The sequence below is a fragment of the Capra hircus genome, chromosome 17 (assembly GCF_001704415.2).
Source record: "Capra hircus breed San Clemente chromosome 17, ASM170441v1, whole genome shotgun sequence".
NCBI lineage: Eukaryota > Metazoa > Chordata > Mammalia > Artiodactyla > Bovidae > Capra > Capra hircus.
In genome coordinates this window covers 3,184,330-3,201,950 of record NC_030824.1, presented here as the reverse complement: position 1 = coordinate 3,201,950, position 17,621 = coordinate 3,184,330, and the positions used below count along the sequence as shown (strand labels likewise).

General features: G+C 36.2%; 1 protein-coding gene across 2 annotated transcripts in view; it reads right to left on the bottom strand.

The window, feature by feature from the left end:
• Window positions 1-17,621, bottom strand: part of TTC28 (tetratricopeptide repeat domain 28) — a 574,371-nt gene that overhangs the window by 495,054 nt on the left and 61,696 nt on the right. The gene's annotated exons all lie outside the window — the stretch shown is intronic.

Here is a 17,621-nt window from a genome sequence, read left to right as displayed (position 1 = left end):
ACTCATAAACCGAAGCAGAGATATTATCCAGTTAGGGCAAACTACTGATTAAAGTATGATGGAGTTACTTTGTGACAGACCAACTCTCCCATCAGAAATACTCCAAAATATCTACATAATGGACGGATGGACATGTTCACTCAGTCGTGTCTGACTCTGAAACCCCATGAACTATATAGCCTGCCAGGTTCCTCCACCCATGGGATTTTCCAGGCAAGAATACTGGAGTGGGTTGCCATTTCCTTCTCCAGGGGATCTTCCCAACCCAGGGATTGAACCCGGTCTCCCACTCTACAGGTAGACTCTTTACTGCCTGAGATAATATATATTTTTAAACTATCTGTTTAAAGGCATCAGAAAGAGCAGGTAAAGCAACTGGCTCTAGAGAAGCCAAGATTCCAGGGAGCAGAAAGGAGCTGAGGTGAGCTGATATTCTACTGCCTCTCTTTCCCGTGGGCATTGCTAATTCTGGGTAAAGGTCAAGAGGCTGAGAATCCATCCTAGCTTTCCTCTCAAGAAGGAAGGTTGCTTCTGGAAAACACAGAAACATACAGAGTTTTTGCTTATCTCCTGGGACTAGTAAAGCAAAATTAGAAACTTGAGGGGCCAAGATCCCAGAGAAAAAAGAGGTAGAGAACTAAGTCTGACATAGAGCCAGCTTTCTCCTCAAGACATCTGCTAAATAATGCAGGACAAGAGCCTAAGCAGAAAGCCTTCAAAAAGTAAGAGGTAAGTTTTCAGCAATCTCAGAAGCTGAGGAGACAAGAATTAAAGCTCAGAACCTATGATGCAAGAAGCTTTATCGAACACACAGAGCTCTTTGTAGAAAGTTCTCGAAGGCTAGCCTCAACTCAGTATCTCAGTAGATTAAGGTGATCAGCCCCACTCTATGTGCCTACCAGAAGAAAGAAAGAACTTCTCCAAAAGAAAACATTCTCTGAACACTCTCCAATTTTTATACACAATGGCCACCTTTCTATCAAAATTACCAGATATGCCAAGAATGACAAAGCTGACAATCAAGAGAAAAAAACAGAAACACAGACAATTTAGAAAGCAGAGTTAGCAAATAAGAACTTTTAAAGTACCATAACTAATATATTGAAGAAAATGAAGAAACAGATGGAAAATATTGAGAAACAAGCTGAGAATTTCAGCAGAGAATTAAAATATTAAAAATATAAAATGGAAACAGTAGAACTGAAAAACTACTAAAATTAGAATTCAATAGATGAGTTTAACAGTAGATTACTGATGAACTAGAAAGCCAGCCAACAGAAAATAAACTGAAACAGACAAAGGAAAAAAAACACTATAAAAAGAATGAAGTACTAATACATGCCATGATATAGATGAGCATAAAACACAATCTAGGAGAAAGAAGTCATGCACAAAAAAAGACCAAATATTGTATGATTCTATTTATATGAAATATCCAGAACAGACAAAACCACAGAGCTAGAAAGTATATCAGTAGCCACCAGAGTCTGGGAGGTTGAGGCAGGTAGGGAAAATAGAGAGTGACTGCTAATGGGTATAGGATTTATTTTTGGAATGATAAAAATGTTCTAGATTTAGATAGTGACAATCCATGCAAAACCATACAAATATACTAAAAATCACTGAATTTAAAAAGGATATAATGGCATGTGAATTACATCTCAAGAGAGTTATTGAAAAAATGGAATAAAACTCAATATATGACTTATAACAGACACACTTTGAATAAAAGATACAGGAAGATCAAAAGTACAAGGATAGAAAAAGATGTAACATGTAAACACAAGCCAAAAAGCTGATAAAGCTACACGAGTATCAGACTTTAACAAAAGTAATATTATTCAAGATAAAGACATTTCACAGTAATAATTTTAAAAGTTAATCCATCAAGAAAATATCACAATGCTAAATCTATGTATACCCATATGATAAAATGAGTTGTTATTCAGCAAATATACTTACCCCTCTACATCTCACTGAAGGTATTCTCCCCACTCTCTTTAATGTTAGGCCTGGCCAGATTACTTCCATCAGCCAGTGGACTGTCAGTGAGCATGATGTGAACAAAGGCCTTTAAATGTATCTGCACATTCTGGATTGAGTCTTGTGCTCACTGATCTACTGTAAGAAGAGAATGACCCAGATAACCTTTCCCCATTAGCAGGAGCTGCCAAACAATACCACATAAGGTAGAACTAAACTCAGTCTGCAGCCTGAAGCAAACTACCCAGTCAAACACAGACCCATGAGAAAAATCAGATATTTATTGGTATATGCCACAGAAAGAGGTTCCTGAGGTCGTTATGCTAATATATGTATATATATAATAACTCTGTAATATATATAACTAATATAATACTATACCAAACTATATAGTGCAAAAAAATGGACAAAAGTAAAACAGTAAAGTGGACAAATCCACAATTACTGTGAAAAACTTTATATACTTATTTTAATGGCTGATAGAGCAAGCGGACAGGAAATCTACAAGAACATAGAGGAACTGAATATCCAGCTAGGTTTTATTATAACAAATTGGTATAATAAATATCTCCTTGGTTAATAATAAAATTGGAATCATTTGAACAGAAAAGATTGCAGCAAAAGGCATTACCATCATATTCTGATAAACAAGGCTAAACCTTAAGTACAAGTCCTATATATGAAAGTGAAAGTCACTCAGCATCTGACTCTTTGCGACCCCATGAATTATACAGTCCATGGCATTCTCCAGGCCAGAGTCGGTAGCCGTTCCCTTCTCCAGGGGATCTTCCCAACCCAGGAATAGAACCCAGATCTCCTGTACTGTGGGATTTTCTTTACCAGCTGAGCCACAAGGGAAGCCCAAGAATACTGGAATGGGTAGCCTATCCCTTCTCCAGGGGATCTTCCTGACCCAGGAATTGAACCAGGGTCTCTTGCATTGCAGGCAGATTCTTTACCAGCTGAGCTACCAGGGAAATTATAAACTGAAGTTTAGCTTTAAAAAGTGTGACCTTCAATGCCTCCTTCACAGGTTTGGGGTGAAGTCATTTACAATCCTTAGTCATATAAAGTACTAAGTATCACCTCATTTTTCTGCTTCTCTTCAAAGTTATACTTCCCCCAAAATATTGTCCCCCAACTTGGTTAACCCCCAACTTTCTCAAACCCCCTTCCCCTTCACTCTTCTCTCATGCAAATATAGCATCTGGCAGCACCATTCCACTGAAATCACTTACAAAGCCAACAATACCTCTCATTACCAAATGTAATGGTCACTTCTCTGAAATCATCTGATTCAAGCTTCCTCTTGCCTCTAACACACCTGTCACCCTTTACTGAAACAACAGTCTTCCTCAGTTCTGATGACTATGTTCTCCTGCTTTTGCTCCTACTGCACTAGCAGCTTCCGCTCAATCTCCTTTGCTGGCTCTTCAAATCTCTAAATGCAGGTGTTAGGATTCAGTACCAAGTCCTCTTTCCTTACTTAAACTACACGTAATCCATAATGATCTCATCCTATCCCATGGCTTTAAATACAATTTAATAGATTCCTATCTTCAGTCCTGACCTTTACTCTGAGCTCCAGATTCAAATATATGACTGCCTATTTGATATTTCCCCTTGAGTCTACTAGAAATATCTCAGACATGTCCTAAACCGAACATTTGATTTCATCTCTCTCCTTCCCAAGTCTGTTCCTTCCCAACAGTAAGTAAGTCATCATTGCCTTAAGAGGTATTTATTTATTTGGCTGGGTTTTATTTATTTGGTGGGTCTTCCTTGCTGCACACGGACTTTCTCCAGTGTGGTGAGCAGGGGCTTCTCTTTGTTGCAGCACGCCAGCTTCTCACTGGGGTGGCCTCTGTTGTTGCAGAGCCCACAGGCTCTGGAGCACACAGGCTTCAGCAGTTGCAGCACACGGGCTCAGTAGCTGCGGCACACGGGTTTAGTAGCTCCACAGCATGTGTGACTTTCCCAGACCAGGGATCTAACCAGTGTTCTTTGCACTGCAGCAGATTCTAAACTACTGGACCACCAAGGAAGCCCTGCCTTCTTTTCTTTATACAACATTTCATTAGCAAGTCAGGGCAATGCCATCTCCAAAATTTATCTCCTATACCAACACTTCTTTCCATCTTCAATGCTATTTCCAAAGTCCATGCTATCACCCAGTCACAGCAGCCAGCTCTGGTAAAACCTCCTAAGTAATAAACTCTCTTTAGGGACACTTGCATAGAACAATTTAAGAAGCATTTAGGCGATTTATCCTACATTAAGGCAATTTAGGTTAAAAAAAAAAAGCACAATAGTTTTGAATTTTTTATAATTTTCTCATAAAAATAGAAAATTTTAAAGGTTGGCTGATAAAAACAGCAAATTGGAAATCTCAGGAACAAGATTTTTAAAAAGTATAACCTTTTAAGCCAAACAAAAATCACAAAGAATTGGACAAGTTGCCTTTAAGTGAAAGCCACCAGACAAAAATTACACAGATCATATTAATAATTATTTAACAAGGAATGAGATGATGATCCTGATCCTCCATTTTTCATTTGGTTTAGTTCCTTCAGTTCAGTTGCTCAGTCATGTCAGACTCTTTGTGACCCCATGGACTGCAGCACGCCAGGCTTCCCTGTCCATCTCCCAGAGCTTACTCAACCTCACGTCCATCGTATTGGTGATGCCATCCTACCATCTCATCCTCTGTCATCCCCTTCTCCTCCCACCTTCAATCTTTCCTTATAACTGAACAAAGTCCAAACTCTGTTGAGCTTCAGAAGAAAGAGAATTAACTAGCCAAACATTATTTATATGGCAGTCTCCCTGTGTCTTTTGGAAATTTACTATCAATAAAAACTTTTAAGCCTGCAACACTGTATGACAGGGAACCATAGAGACTAAACACAACACTCTATCAGGAGCTAGATTAAGATAAATCAACCTTTCTAGCTTCATTAGTAAGTCACTTCCCTAAAGGATCTGCTTCAGAAAAACAAAAGGTAGTCAAGGCTATGGTTTTTCCAGGAGTCATGTATGGATGTGAGAGTTGGACTGTGAAGAAGGCTGAGCACTGAAGAATTGATGCTTTTGAACTGTGGTGTTGAAGACTCTTGAGAGTGCCCTGGACTGCAAGGAGATCCAACCAGTCCATTCTGAAGGAGATCAGTCCTGGGATTTCTTTGGAAGGAATGATGCTAAAGCTGAAACTCCAGTACTTTGGCCACCTCTTGTGAAGAGTTGACTCATTGGAAAAGACCCTGATGCTGGGAGGGATTGGGGGCAGGAGGAGAAGGGGACGACAGAGGATGAGATGGCTGGATGGCATCACTGACTCGATGGACGTGGGTCTGAGTGAACTCCGGGAGTTGGTGATGGACAGGGAGGCCTGGCGTGCTGCGATTCATGGGGTCGCAAAGAGTCGGACACGACTCAGCAACTGAACTGAACTGAACTGAATGATGCCATTATTTAATAATTTTTTTCCTCTACTATCCATCTAGGCAGTCATTGTTGAGCACATTTTTACCATTCAAAATGCACCACAACAGTGGCAGCTATGAAGATGAGAGCGTCAAGCTTAATAACAGCTGAACTTTAATACAAAATTTTTCTCTGTTTTAGTGTATCTTCTTTTAAAAAATATAATTGCTTCCCTTAGGCTTCCTCCTCACCACCAAACGTGTTTCTTTACCCAAAAAACTTTCCCCTATCACCTGCCACACGGTCTGAAATCCCACACCACAAGTTACTTTGATACAAGCATGATTTTCAGAGAGACCATTTTAGTAAGAAAATATATAATTGGTGAGACCTTGTAAAGATCCAAGAATAACTTTTCAAATACAAACATTACTCACTTACTATGTGCTGGCACTGAACTAAATATTACATTCATTTTCAAATTTACCCTCAAAAGAAACTTATGAGATAAATACTATTTCCATTTCAGGGAGGTAAAAACTGAAGGCTTCCCTGGTGGCTCAGCTGGTAAAGAAGCCACCTGCAATGCGGGAGACCTGGGTTTGATTCCTGGGTTGGGAAGATCCTCTGGAGAAGGGAAAAGCCACCCACTCCAGTATTCTGGCCTGGAAAATTCCACGGACAGAAGAGCCTGCTCGGCTACAGTCCATGAGGTCGCAAAGAGTTGGACACAACTGAACAATTAACATTTTCTTTCACTTTCAAAGAGATTTGGTTACTTGTTCAAAGTCACATTTATCCATCTATCTAGTAAAGCAGTGATATGAAGCCAGATCTGGTTGACTTTAGGAACCAAATAGCTAAAATCTTAAACAGTAGGACCTAAAGAGAGTCAACAGAAAAACAAGTGTTTTATGGTAATAATAATAGCAGTGGCAATACCAGTGACTTTTGAAAAGTACTTAACTTCAAATAACTTTACATTATCTTATTCCCTCCTTTTCCTTCTTTTCCCCTATTTTCTTAACATACATAAAGGCAAAACAGTACTTAGTAGAAAAACCTAGAAGGAGGAAGAGTATGAAAAACAGATTCTGAATAATTCACAATTTCATCAATATTTACATTTATTTAAAAGTATTTTTAATAGAATGTCTTTGAATTTTTAAGTCATTTTCAAAGGGTGATGAATGAACATGAGTAAGTAATTTACTCTAAAAAAATTAATAGTAGCCAGTAAATATATGCAAAATGTTACCCTCACTAGAAATCAAAGAAATGCAAATTGAAAAGAAATCATTCTTTACCTCACAAAAATATGAAGTTTTTTAAAAAATTATAACCTCCAGCATTGGCAAAGCAATGGTGAAATAAGCACTCTCACGTGCTGCTGATGAAAATACAAATTAGTATAACCTTTTTCAAAGGACAATTTGGAATTATATATTGTTGGCCACAAAAATTGTAACACTACTGAACCATGTAATTCTAATTCTGGAAATTCATACTAAGGAATAACCATAGGCAAAGATTCATGCAAGTATTATTTTAATGTGGAAAAACTGGAAGCAATCTGCGTGTCCCCAAATAGAAAAATAGTTAAATAATAAAATTATAATATCTGCATATAATGAAATGCATTTAATTATTCTCAGTCACATTCTCCAAAAATTCTACAGCCATGAAAAAGTACTCAGGACATATCAGATGGAAAAAATGTTTATTGGACTGACTGCTAGGGATTAAATTATTTGTAATGTATCTTTAAAATGATCTACAACTAAAATGTGCCGTATTAAAAAATCTTTAATCCAAAGAGGTTTTTTTTAATTAGTTATTCTGTAGTATAGATCTTTTAGGCAAAACACATTCACATCTTTTTTAAAGGATTATTAAAATTAGGATCACTCTGAGGAAAGGGGAAAACATTTAAGCTTAGACGACAGAACCCATTTTTTCTTTTATAAATAATTTTGTTTGTTTAAATAGTCTGATTATCTATATTCCATGAGGTTTCCAATACAGAGAATATAAATACTACAAATGGAGTCTGTGCAGGTGCCAGGAATATAAGAATTTATTCTCATATCTTAATATTAACTAAAACCCCAAGGGAATATTGACAATAAATCTGAAAACCAACAAAATATTTACATATTTAAGAAGAATTAATCAACCTATTAAACACCTAAAATAATGCAGTACTTACAAATATTTGTATGGCTTTGGATTGAATTGAATTAAAATAAGTCCAATGTAGTAAACACCAACTGACAATCTAGTATGCTCCACATCCTATAAGAATTCACAAAAATGAGACAGCATACCATTTTGCACTTAAGAGACTAGAATTATAATGAACAAGTCAAAACATCAATTACAGAACTTTATTTTTCCTTCCTGTACTAACATTATGACCAAAGCTGTGTTTATGCCTCTATCTTTAATAATGGGACATGCACTGTGGAACAGGACATGTGCATTCAAATATTATCTCTGCCATATGATCTCAGCAAAGTAAGAACCTCTCTAAGCTTCAATATCCTTGATATGAAAAACTAGAGAGAATAACTAGCATTAGGCTGAAATAAAGTAACATATCTCATTTGATATATGGTAGATGTTCAACATATGTTAAATACAATTATTCTAACAATACCTTTCACAGCTTTAAATTTTTCTTTGTACAATAAAAATGCAGGTTCCACTACCAGTAATGGTAGAGCAGCTTATATGGACCATCTCAACATAAATATTTTAAACTATTAACAAAATATACAAAATAACTGTTAAAAAGGAAGATGACAAGTGAACTCGGAAAGAAGACTGAGAGGAGTCAACCTTTGAAAGAGAACCGCAGTTGACAAGAATTGTTTGTATACAGCTTTTCGTCTGAGAACATTGCATTCCACACAGTGCAGGGCAGCTAGAACTCAAACAGAAAGCCAGTCTTACTGGCCTGAGGAGTTTGAGAATGCAGTTGTCTCTACGCTCCAAATTCACCCTTCAATACCTGCTCCACAACAATGAATGGCAATCTCCTTTAGTCAACACACTGAGCTTTTTCAGTAGAGGGCACTAGAGGACCACTGCAAGAGGAAGGAGCTCCGATCTACTCCCGGTTGCACGCAGGGAGTCAATGGTGTCAAGTATGAGGACATCATGTTACAATCTGCCCCAGCCAAGTGCTAAGAACATGGAGTCACTTAGCAAATTCACAGTCCTCAGCTCGGCCTGGTGATTCCTCTCCTGCAGCCTCTGAACACAGACACTGCCTTGTCCCAGGTCTCCTGCCCACACACTGGAGTCTCAACTCCCTCTGCTTGCTCCTTCCCCGGGTGGTTTGTTTCCTACAACCACCTCAAATGCCACACTTCAACCCACATGGACTTCCATACACTAGGTCTGATTGTACTGGTACCCCTGATTCGTCTAGATTCCCATCTGACTGGTGACCAGTGTAAGGCCCGCCTGTGCCCAAGAGCTGCTTCATGTTTACCTAGAAACTCCAGACCAGTTCTGGCCCAGGCAAACTGGAAACTGCCATTCAGTGGGCTACAACTACATCTTCTCTGATAAGGACACTAGCCTTGGGGGAAGGGACACCCTTTCTAGTTTGCCCTTTCTTGGATATTCTCCCTAAACTTTAGGTACTCTAGAGAATTCTCTTAAATCTTATAGATACACTTCTATCATAGATTAATAATTCTTTATACTAAATTTTCCTATTTAAATTACTGCCTCCTGATTGGAACCAAAACGATACAGAATTATTATAGGGTGTGGTCCCTGGAAACAGACTCCTAAAGAAGAGATTTTTGGATTGGTCTTATTGGGCTCAGGGGTTTTAGGGAAGTTATATGCTCCTTGTCAATGGAAAATAGGATATTAACAACCCATAGTATACAGTGGAATCACACATAATCAAAACATCACCTGTGGCTGTTTGTAATGAAGTGCAAGTAAAGCAAGTGCTTAAGTGACTCAAGTGACTGATGTACTTCACAAATTATGATAATGACAACTATAAAGACTCTATTATGGGATGAATCCTTTTGACTGCCTTTCAGTGCTAACAAAAATAAAAATAACAAATTCAAGTCTGTTGACTCTCAGCCCAAATCGTGGTGTGAGATTCATAGTTTCCATGAGAGCCCTAAAAATCTTTTATTTCATGTAGACAGAGGGATGGAGAAGGCAACGGCACCCCACTCCAGTACTCTTGCCTGGAAAATCCCATGGGCAGAGGAGCCTGGTAGGCTGCAGCCCACGGGGTCGTGAAGAGTCGGACACAACTGAGCGACTTCACTTTCACCTTTCACTTTCATGCACTGGAGCAGGAAATGGCAACCCATTCCAGTATTTTTGCCTGGAGAATCCCAGGGACAGAGGAGCCTGGTGGGCTGCTGTCTATGGGGTCGCACGAGGTTGGACACAACTGAAGCGACTTAGCAGCAGCAGCAGACAGAGAGAAGATCTTGCTAAAAATCAAACCCAAGACTTAATTGTACAGGCTGCTGAATTGCAACAGCAGTTGAATGTATAGTCTCACCAAGTTTCTCATGTGGAGTTTAGATACTGATTAAGAATGGGTTTCTCAACTGAAACTTGAAATAGGAAAATTTTCATATGAGAAACAGTGAGACCAGAAGAAACTGGAATATCTTTAAATGCTGAAAGTGAAATCATTCTTCAAAAATTAAGAGAAAATAAAGTCATGTTCAGAAAAATTAAAACTGAGAGCATTTATCCTCTACAAGCCTTCCCTATGAAAATTCTAAAACAGGTTTTTCAAACTGAACAGAACTGATGCCAGATGAAAACTGAGATCTTTGGGAAAGAATGAAGAGCACAGGAAGTGACAGATTTGAAAGTAAATACAAAAAATACACCTTATCTTCTCTTGATTTCTTATAAGACACATGATTTTATAATAGCTTTTGCTTTCTTTTAGTCTTTAAATTTTTATTTTGAAGTAACTTCAGACTTAAATGTTGCAAAAAGAGTACTGAGATTTCCTATGGATCCTTTATTCAAACCTCCTAAACATTTTATGTAACTATAGCATAATTATCAAAATTAGGAAATTAACATTGGTGCAATACTGTTAAGTAAGTGATAGACCATTTTCTGTTTCAGGATTCAATCTAAGACCTCACTTTCCATATAATTGGAATACCTCCTTAAGTCTCCTCCAATCAACATATGACAGTTTAAAGCAAAAATTAAAACACTGTATTGTGGGGTTTACAGTATATAATACAATATATATGACAACAATGTCACAAAGGATAGGGAGGTGATAAACAGAACTATCTTATTGCAAACGTTTGAGAATACATATTGTAATTCCTAGACTAGCATATTAAAAACTGCAAAGAAGTTAGCTGAAAAGTCAACGTGGGAATCAAAATGAAATATTTAAAGTTCATATAGCACAATTCTGTAATAGTTAACATGAGCAGAAATATTATGATTCACACTATACTAGTGATTTTGCAAATCTATCAATTTCCAGTGGAAATAAATTTCATTTGCTATCCAATCTCTGTAATACCAATTATGCTTTGGTTTTTTGTTTCATTTTTCAAACAGACCACTTTAAATAGTTTGAACACATGTCTAAAGTATGCATGGAAATGAAACTGAAATAAATCAATAAGCAAGGAAATACATAAATAAAAACACCAATAACATGAAATCAACACAAAATGGTAGAAACTTGAAATTTTTTTAAAATCTCAATTTAAAGAACATGGCTACTTTCTTAACATAATAAAATAGATACATGTATTTATATAGATCTCACCCTAAAAACGAGCATCATGTTTAATAAGGAAAGCTTTAGAAGTATTCCTACCAAAGCCAGGAGAAAGCCAAAAACATATCCACTATAACCATGACTACTTAACATTGTTCTAAAAGTAACAGTTCATGCAGTTGGATAAGAGAATAAAAGCTCAAAAAGTGGGAAGTTAAAGTTATATTTGCAAATAATATGGATGTATTCCTAGAAAAACTTTTTTTAAGCAATAAAATTAATAAATTTAAAAATGACCTTCACATATATAAGCAACAACTATTTTGGATGATATAAATGATATAAAAGATGATACAAAAGAATAAATTTTTTCATTCATAGCACTACACAGCACAATAGGAACAAAAAAAGATGACTGACCTAAGAATCAAGTTTATCAAGAAAAGTACAAAATCTACATGATAAAATTCTTTAAAACTACTGAGAAATACTGACTAAATGTAACTACCTATCCTATCTTAGACAATGCTATTAAGGCATCAATTTTTGATATACAATTTTAATGTTTTATAAATGCAATGCAGTCCAAAAAATTAGCAATAAAAGTTTTACATTAGACACCTTGATCTTAAACAAAAAACAAACATGCAAATAAAACTGGAAAGATATTTTTAAAAAGAAGTAATGAGGAATACTAGCCCAACTCAGATACTGAACTATGGTTATATATTTTACATTATAATACTAAAATAATTACAAGCATGGTCATGATATAACAATAGGCAGACACATTAATGAAAAATAAGAGAATCTAGAAACAATCCAAGTATATATGAAAATTTAGAAAATGAGAAAGATAAAATTGTTTAACAGTGAGAAAAAGATGAAGGGGCTAGCCACCATGGAAACGACACCAAAATAAACTGCAGGTTGATCAAAAGTTTAAATACAAAAATGAGCATTGTTAAAACCTTAAGAGTAGGGAAGTTCTTTCAAATAATGGTTGAAAGACCCAGAAAGATAAAAGAAAAAACTAACAGATCAAAATACATAAAAATTGAAATTGTATGCAAGGTTAAAATACACAGCATAAACAAAGCCAAAAGACAAATAACAATTCAAGGTAAATATAAAAATTACACGTAACTATACTTATTTTATCACTGAATATAACAGCAAAAGCTTAAAAATAATCCATTATTATTTGTTCAATATAAAGCAGCTGATAGACTAATAAACAGTTTTCTATAAACAGAGATGGAAATTTTTTTAATACAAAAAGAGGAAAAAGCATAGAACAGAACAATGTACACAGTATGCTACTCAGTGTGTGTGTATATGCACATGATTTTAATACAGACAGGTATGCCTTTATATGCATGGGATATCCTACCTGCATAGGGAATAGTTCTAGAGAGGGAAACTAGATTGCTGAAGGTTGGGATGGGGTGACAAGGACATAAATTTATATTTCTATAAATTCCTGTTAGTACCTTTCATATTTCAATTACACACATTTTACATAATCAAAATAGTTAATATTTAAAGGACTTGGGCAAGAATTTTGAATGGAGATTAAGAACTTAATATCCACATATTCAGTTGTACCTCTCCTTGCAAGGAGTTATTTCTAAATGACATCCTCTCCTACCAGGAAGTTATCTCTAAGTGAGATGATATGCAAACCCAATTATTATAATAGTACTTTACCATCTATTTGCATAAGATACTATTAGGATGTGCAATAGTTATGAATAAATGCCCTTTGTACTATAAAATCTAATACTCTAATACTGTTTTCCTCTTTGGTTTATTATTTAACTAGATCAAATAAGAAATAAACTTTGCAAGAGCCAGAACACAGTGTCTTCATTTTTAAACAGTGCTTAACTGGTTTCAGAGCTTAGAATTCAACCTGCAGTGACATTTATAGACAAAGACAAAGAATCACAGAATTTTTCAACTGAATAAGGTTTTAGATCTTAGGTCATCATTCTAATATGCTTCCTTCATTCTACAGTGGAAGAAACGAATATCTGAATAGTTTGACTGCCTAAAAACCCACATAACAAATCAGAAGCAAAATGAGATTGAATCTTGCCAGATTCAGTCTTCATTCTATGTTATGCTAAATCATTCCATTCCCAGTACCATTACCATAAAACAAGGGGAGAGTAACCAAAAGGCAACAAGAAAAGATCAAGCCATCTTCAAAGAATTTACTCAGAATAAATCCTTGATAGACCAAAAGGAAAAAAAAAAACATCATAATGGAGATATTTTAAGGTATTTCAAAGAACAACCCTAGGTGTATTCAGTAGTCATTCACTTAAAATAGATTGGCTATTCTACATTTCTACCGACCAAGCGGAGCCATGATATGCTAATATAGAATACCATGGCTACATAAGCTGCTGGTGAAATATGGGAAGATATGAATACCTATGCTACCTAAGTAGAGATAAAATGGTAACTGTAGCTTACATATCACAGCGTGCATTTCACCAATGTTAAAACCTGATACAATAATCTTGGGAAATTTCAGTTAAAAAACAATCATATGAAGGATTGACCAAGGCTGGAGGATCTACTTCCAAGGTAGCTCACTTATATGTCTCACATATTGATGCTGGTTGTTGACAGCAGCATCATTATTCTGCTTTGTAGACAATGTCTCCAATTTATGATGGTTCAACTTACAATTTTTTGACTTTACATTGGTGCAAAAGTGATACACATTCAAGAGAAAATATACCTCCAATTTTGAATTTTTATCTTTTCCCAGGCTAGCAGTACCTGATATGATATTCTCTCAAGATATTAAGTAGTGGCAGCAAGCCACACTTTTCAGTCAGCCACATGATCACAAGGGTAAACAACCAATACACTTTTAACTATTCTGTACCCATACATTCTGTTTTTCACTTTCAATGCAGTATTCAATAAATTACATGAAACATTCAATCAATTCAGTTCAGTTCAGTTGCTCAGTCATGTCCGATTATTTGCGACCCCATGGACTGCAGCATGCCACTTTCCCTGTCTATCACCAACTCCTGCAGCTTGCCCAAACTCAGGTCCATCAACTCAGTGATGCCATCCCATCATCTCATCCTACTTTATTATAAAATAGGCTCTGTGTTAGATGATTCTGCCCAACCTGTAGGCTAGTGTAAGTGTTCTGAGCACATTTCAGGTAGACTAGGCTAAGCTAGTTTCTCTCCACTCCCCCTTGGCCCCGTGCACATTCTGTGTGATTTCTTCAAATCAATCCTACAATTTATTAATTCTCTCTTTTCAGTTCAGTCGCTCAGTCGTGTCCGACTCTTTGCGACCCCATGAATCGCAGCACGCAAGCCTCCCTGTCCATCACCATCTCCCAGAGTTCACTCAGACTCACATCCATCGAGTCCGTGATGCCATCCAGCCATCTCATCCTGGGTCGTCCCCTTCTCCTCCTGCCCCCAATCCCTCCCAGCATCAGAGTCTTTTCCAGTGAGTCAACTCTTTGCATGAGGTGGCCTAAGTACTGGAGCTTCAGCTCTAGCATCATTCCTTCCAAAGAAATACCAGGGCTGATCTCCTTCAGAATGGACTGGTTGGATCTCCTTGCAGTCCATGGGACTCTCAAGAGTCTTCTCCAACACCACAGTTCAAAAGCATCAATTCTTCGGCACTCAGCTTTCTTCACAGTCCAACTCTCACATCCATACATGACTACAGGCAAAACCATAGCCTTGACTAGACGGACCTTAGTTGGCAAAGTAATGTCTCTGCTTTTCAATATACTATCTAGGTTGGTCATAACTTTTCTTCCAAGGAGTAAGCGTCTTTTAATTTCATGGCTGCAGTCACCATCTGCAGTGATTTTGGAGCCCAAAAAAATAAAGTCTGACACTGTTTCCACTGTTTCCCCATCTATTTCCCATGAAGTGATGGGACTGGATGCCTTTAGTCATGTCTAATTTGCTCTTTAATCAAGCTATTGAGATTTCAACAACACTTTTCACTTCTGGACATTCTATCTGGTTCTTTTTCAAATTTTCTTGGTCATCTTTGATAATCTCTTGTTGCTTGTTCATTTTGTGAACCCATCTCTTATTTCTTTAAATATTTTATGCATAGTTACTCAATATTCTATACCAGATCCTTCCAATATCTTAAGTCCATGAGGATCTAAATACATTGTTTTTCAACCAACTCCTTAACAATGACTTATATGATTGGTGATCTTTGATTGTGACCTTCATATCTGGTTGACCTTCATATCTGGTTGACCTTAACTGAGAGAATCCTAGGGGACTTAAGAATGTTTTCCTTCATAAAGAATTTGTATTTTCTTCTGCCAAGAACCATGGAGCTCTGTCTGTCTCACTTTAGCTCCCTTCTATGGTCCTTGGCTTAAAGCTGTAATCTCATATTCGGCTTTCTCACCCTGTTACTGGCCCAAGGCTTAGACTCTCCACTGCTGTAATGATATGGGCATTTACTTTCAGGGAACCTTTTATGTGTGCTTATCTTTTATTGTTCCTGTTTTAGTTCACATCTTTAGTTGAGATTTTGTTGTTGTTATTTTGTTTTGCTTTGCATTTGAAGGGTGCTATAAGACTTCCTTTAATATTTGCAAATCTAACAATGCAAGAGCCAATGGTTTGCAGTGAAAGATCCCTCTAACTTAACTTTTACATCATTCTTTCAGAAGTGAAAGTCCCCAAGGCCTTTACTGATCCACTCATCTTTTACATAATAAATAATTTCAGAGAAACTATCATGAACTCATTTCAATATTTATCTTAAATAATTCATCATTTAGAGTTCATTTGCATGATAGTAAGATGTAAGCCATCAAGAAACCAAAAACCTTGGGATATTTTAATCATATAGCACTGAATTAATGTGGTACTCATTAATGTGGACATTAACTTGTAACGAGGATACAACACGTCAGAAATATTGCAAACTTGGAAAAACAGGAATTCCTAAGTTGCCAAGTACATAGTATCCCTGAAAAGAGGAACTACATATAGAGGGCCTCCTCCAAACTGACTGCTTGAAATCGTTTACACGAGTTACTCATGTCCATAGAGATCTTTATCTTATTCACATACTTAGAAATACTTTTTCCACAAATATCAATATACCCTTAATCCAAAATATTGGTGAAAATTTCATTAAAAATTTGACTTAGCCAAACTTGCATAATTTGATCAGTTCAAATAACACTAAAAGCCTCAGCCTCTAATGTATCCAAAAGTATGCCAGCTGCAATAAATTTAGCTTTTTGTTTTTTCCTTGTTTAAATACTTTTAGTGTTTAAAATTCAATCTTTCCAAATATTGCTATCTAAGACTCATAACAGTCACTCCATACCCAATTATCAAGTCTATTAATTCTGCCTCCTGAATTTGTCTATAACTCTCCATCCCAATTCCACCACCTTAGTCTAAGACACTATCATTTCTCTTCTGGGTAGGTACAATAACATTTTACTCCCCCACTTCTAGTACTGCATCAACTTCTAGAACCAATCCCCTGCACATACTGAGAGATGGCTGTATATGATATCAAGAACTGGTTAATCCATAAAAACAGAATGTAGAGTGGTGACATAGGCTACAGGGAGAGAGAAGTAAGGAGCAACCATTTATAGGTACAGGGTTTTCCTTTGAGGTGAAAATAGCTTGGAACAAATAAGATAGATGGAGGTGGTAGATGCATAATATTTCAAATATATTAAATCCTCCTGAATTGTTCACTTTAAAATTGTTAATTTTATATAGTGTTAATTTCACTTCCATTTTTTAAGTGTAAATTGTTCAAAATAATTATTTTAACAAAACCTAAAGTTGAACTTAATGTTGAAGAACCTTCAAGATGCCACTTCAAAGACTGGTCCAAAATTTAATGGTCTATTCAAACATTAAGGTGACTGAACATTCAGTGTGGCTTAAGTGCAATGAGAGGAGATTCAGAGAACTAGGGGATATCTGGAAATGAACTAGTGACAAATACATAGAAAAAAATGGAGAAACAATTATCATTAACTCAAGAGAAAAAGTTTTGCAAGAAAGGAAATGTAATCACAGTACACCAGTACACATAATCACAGTACATATAATCACAGAAATGATTCAGCTGTGAATGACCTTTTCAGAGGCCCTTTATGCTTTATTCAACTTACTTTTTTCAGGAACCCCAAGAATTTACCTGTCTGCTCAGAAATAATGATATTTTTACACAAATTTCAAACATAGTTAGGTTTAATTAAGCATTTACTAGAGACATTATAAAAATAATATTTACCAAATACCAGTAATGTACTGAACACTGTATAAAATCTAAAATTAAAAATTCCTCCTACTGAACATGAATTGCAATTATTTTTACCTATTACTTTTCTTTGACAAATCTGCCATTCATTTCTAAAGTAATTTATAAAATATGACATGTTGGG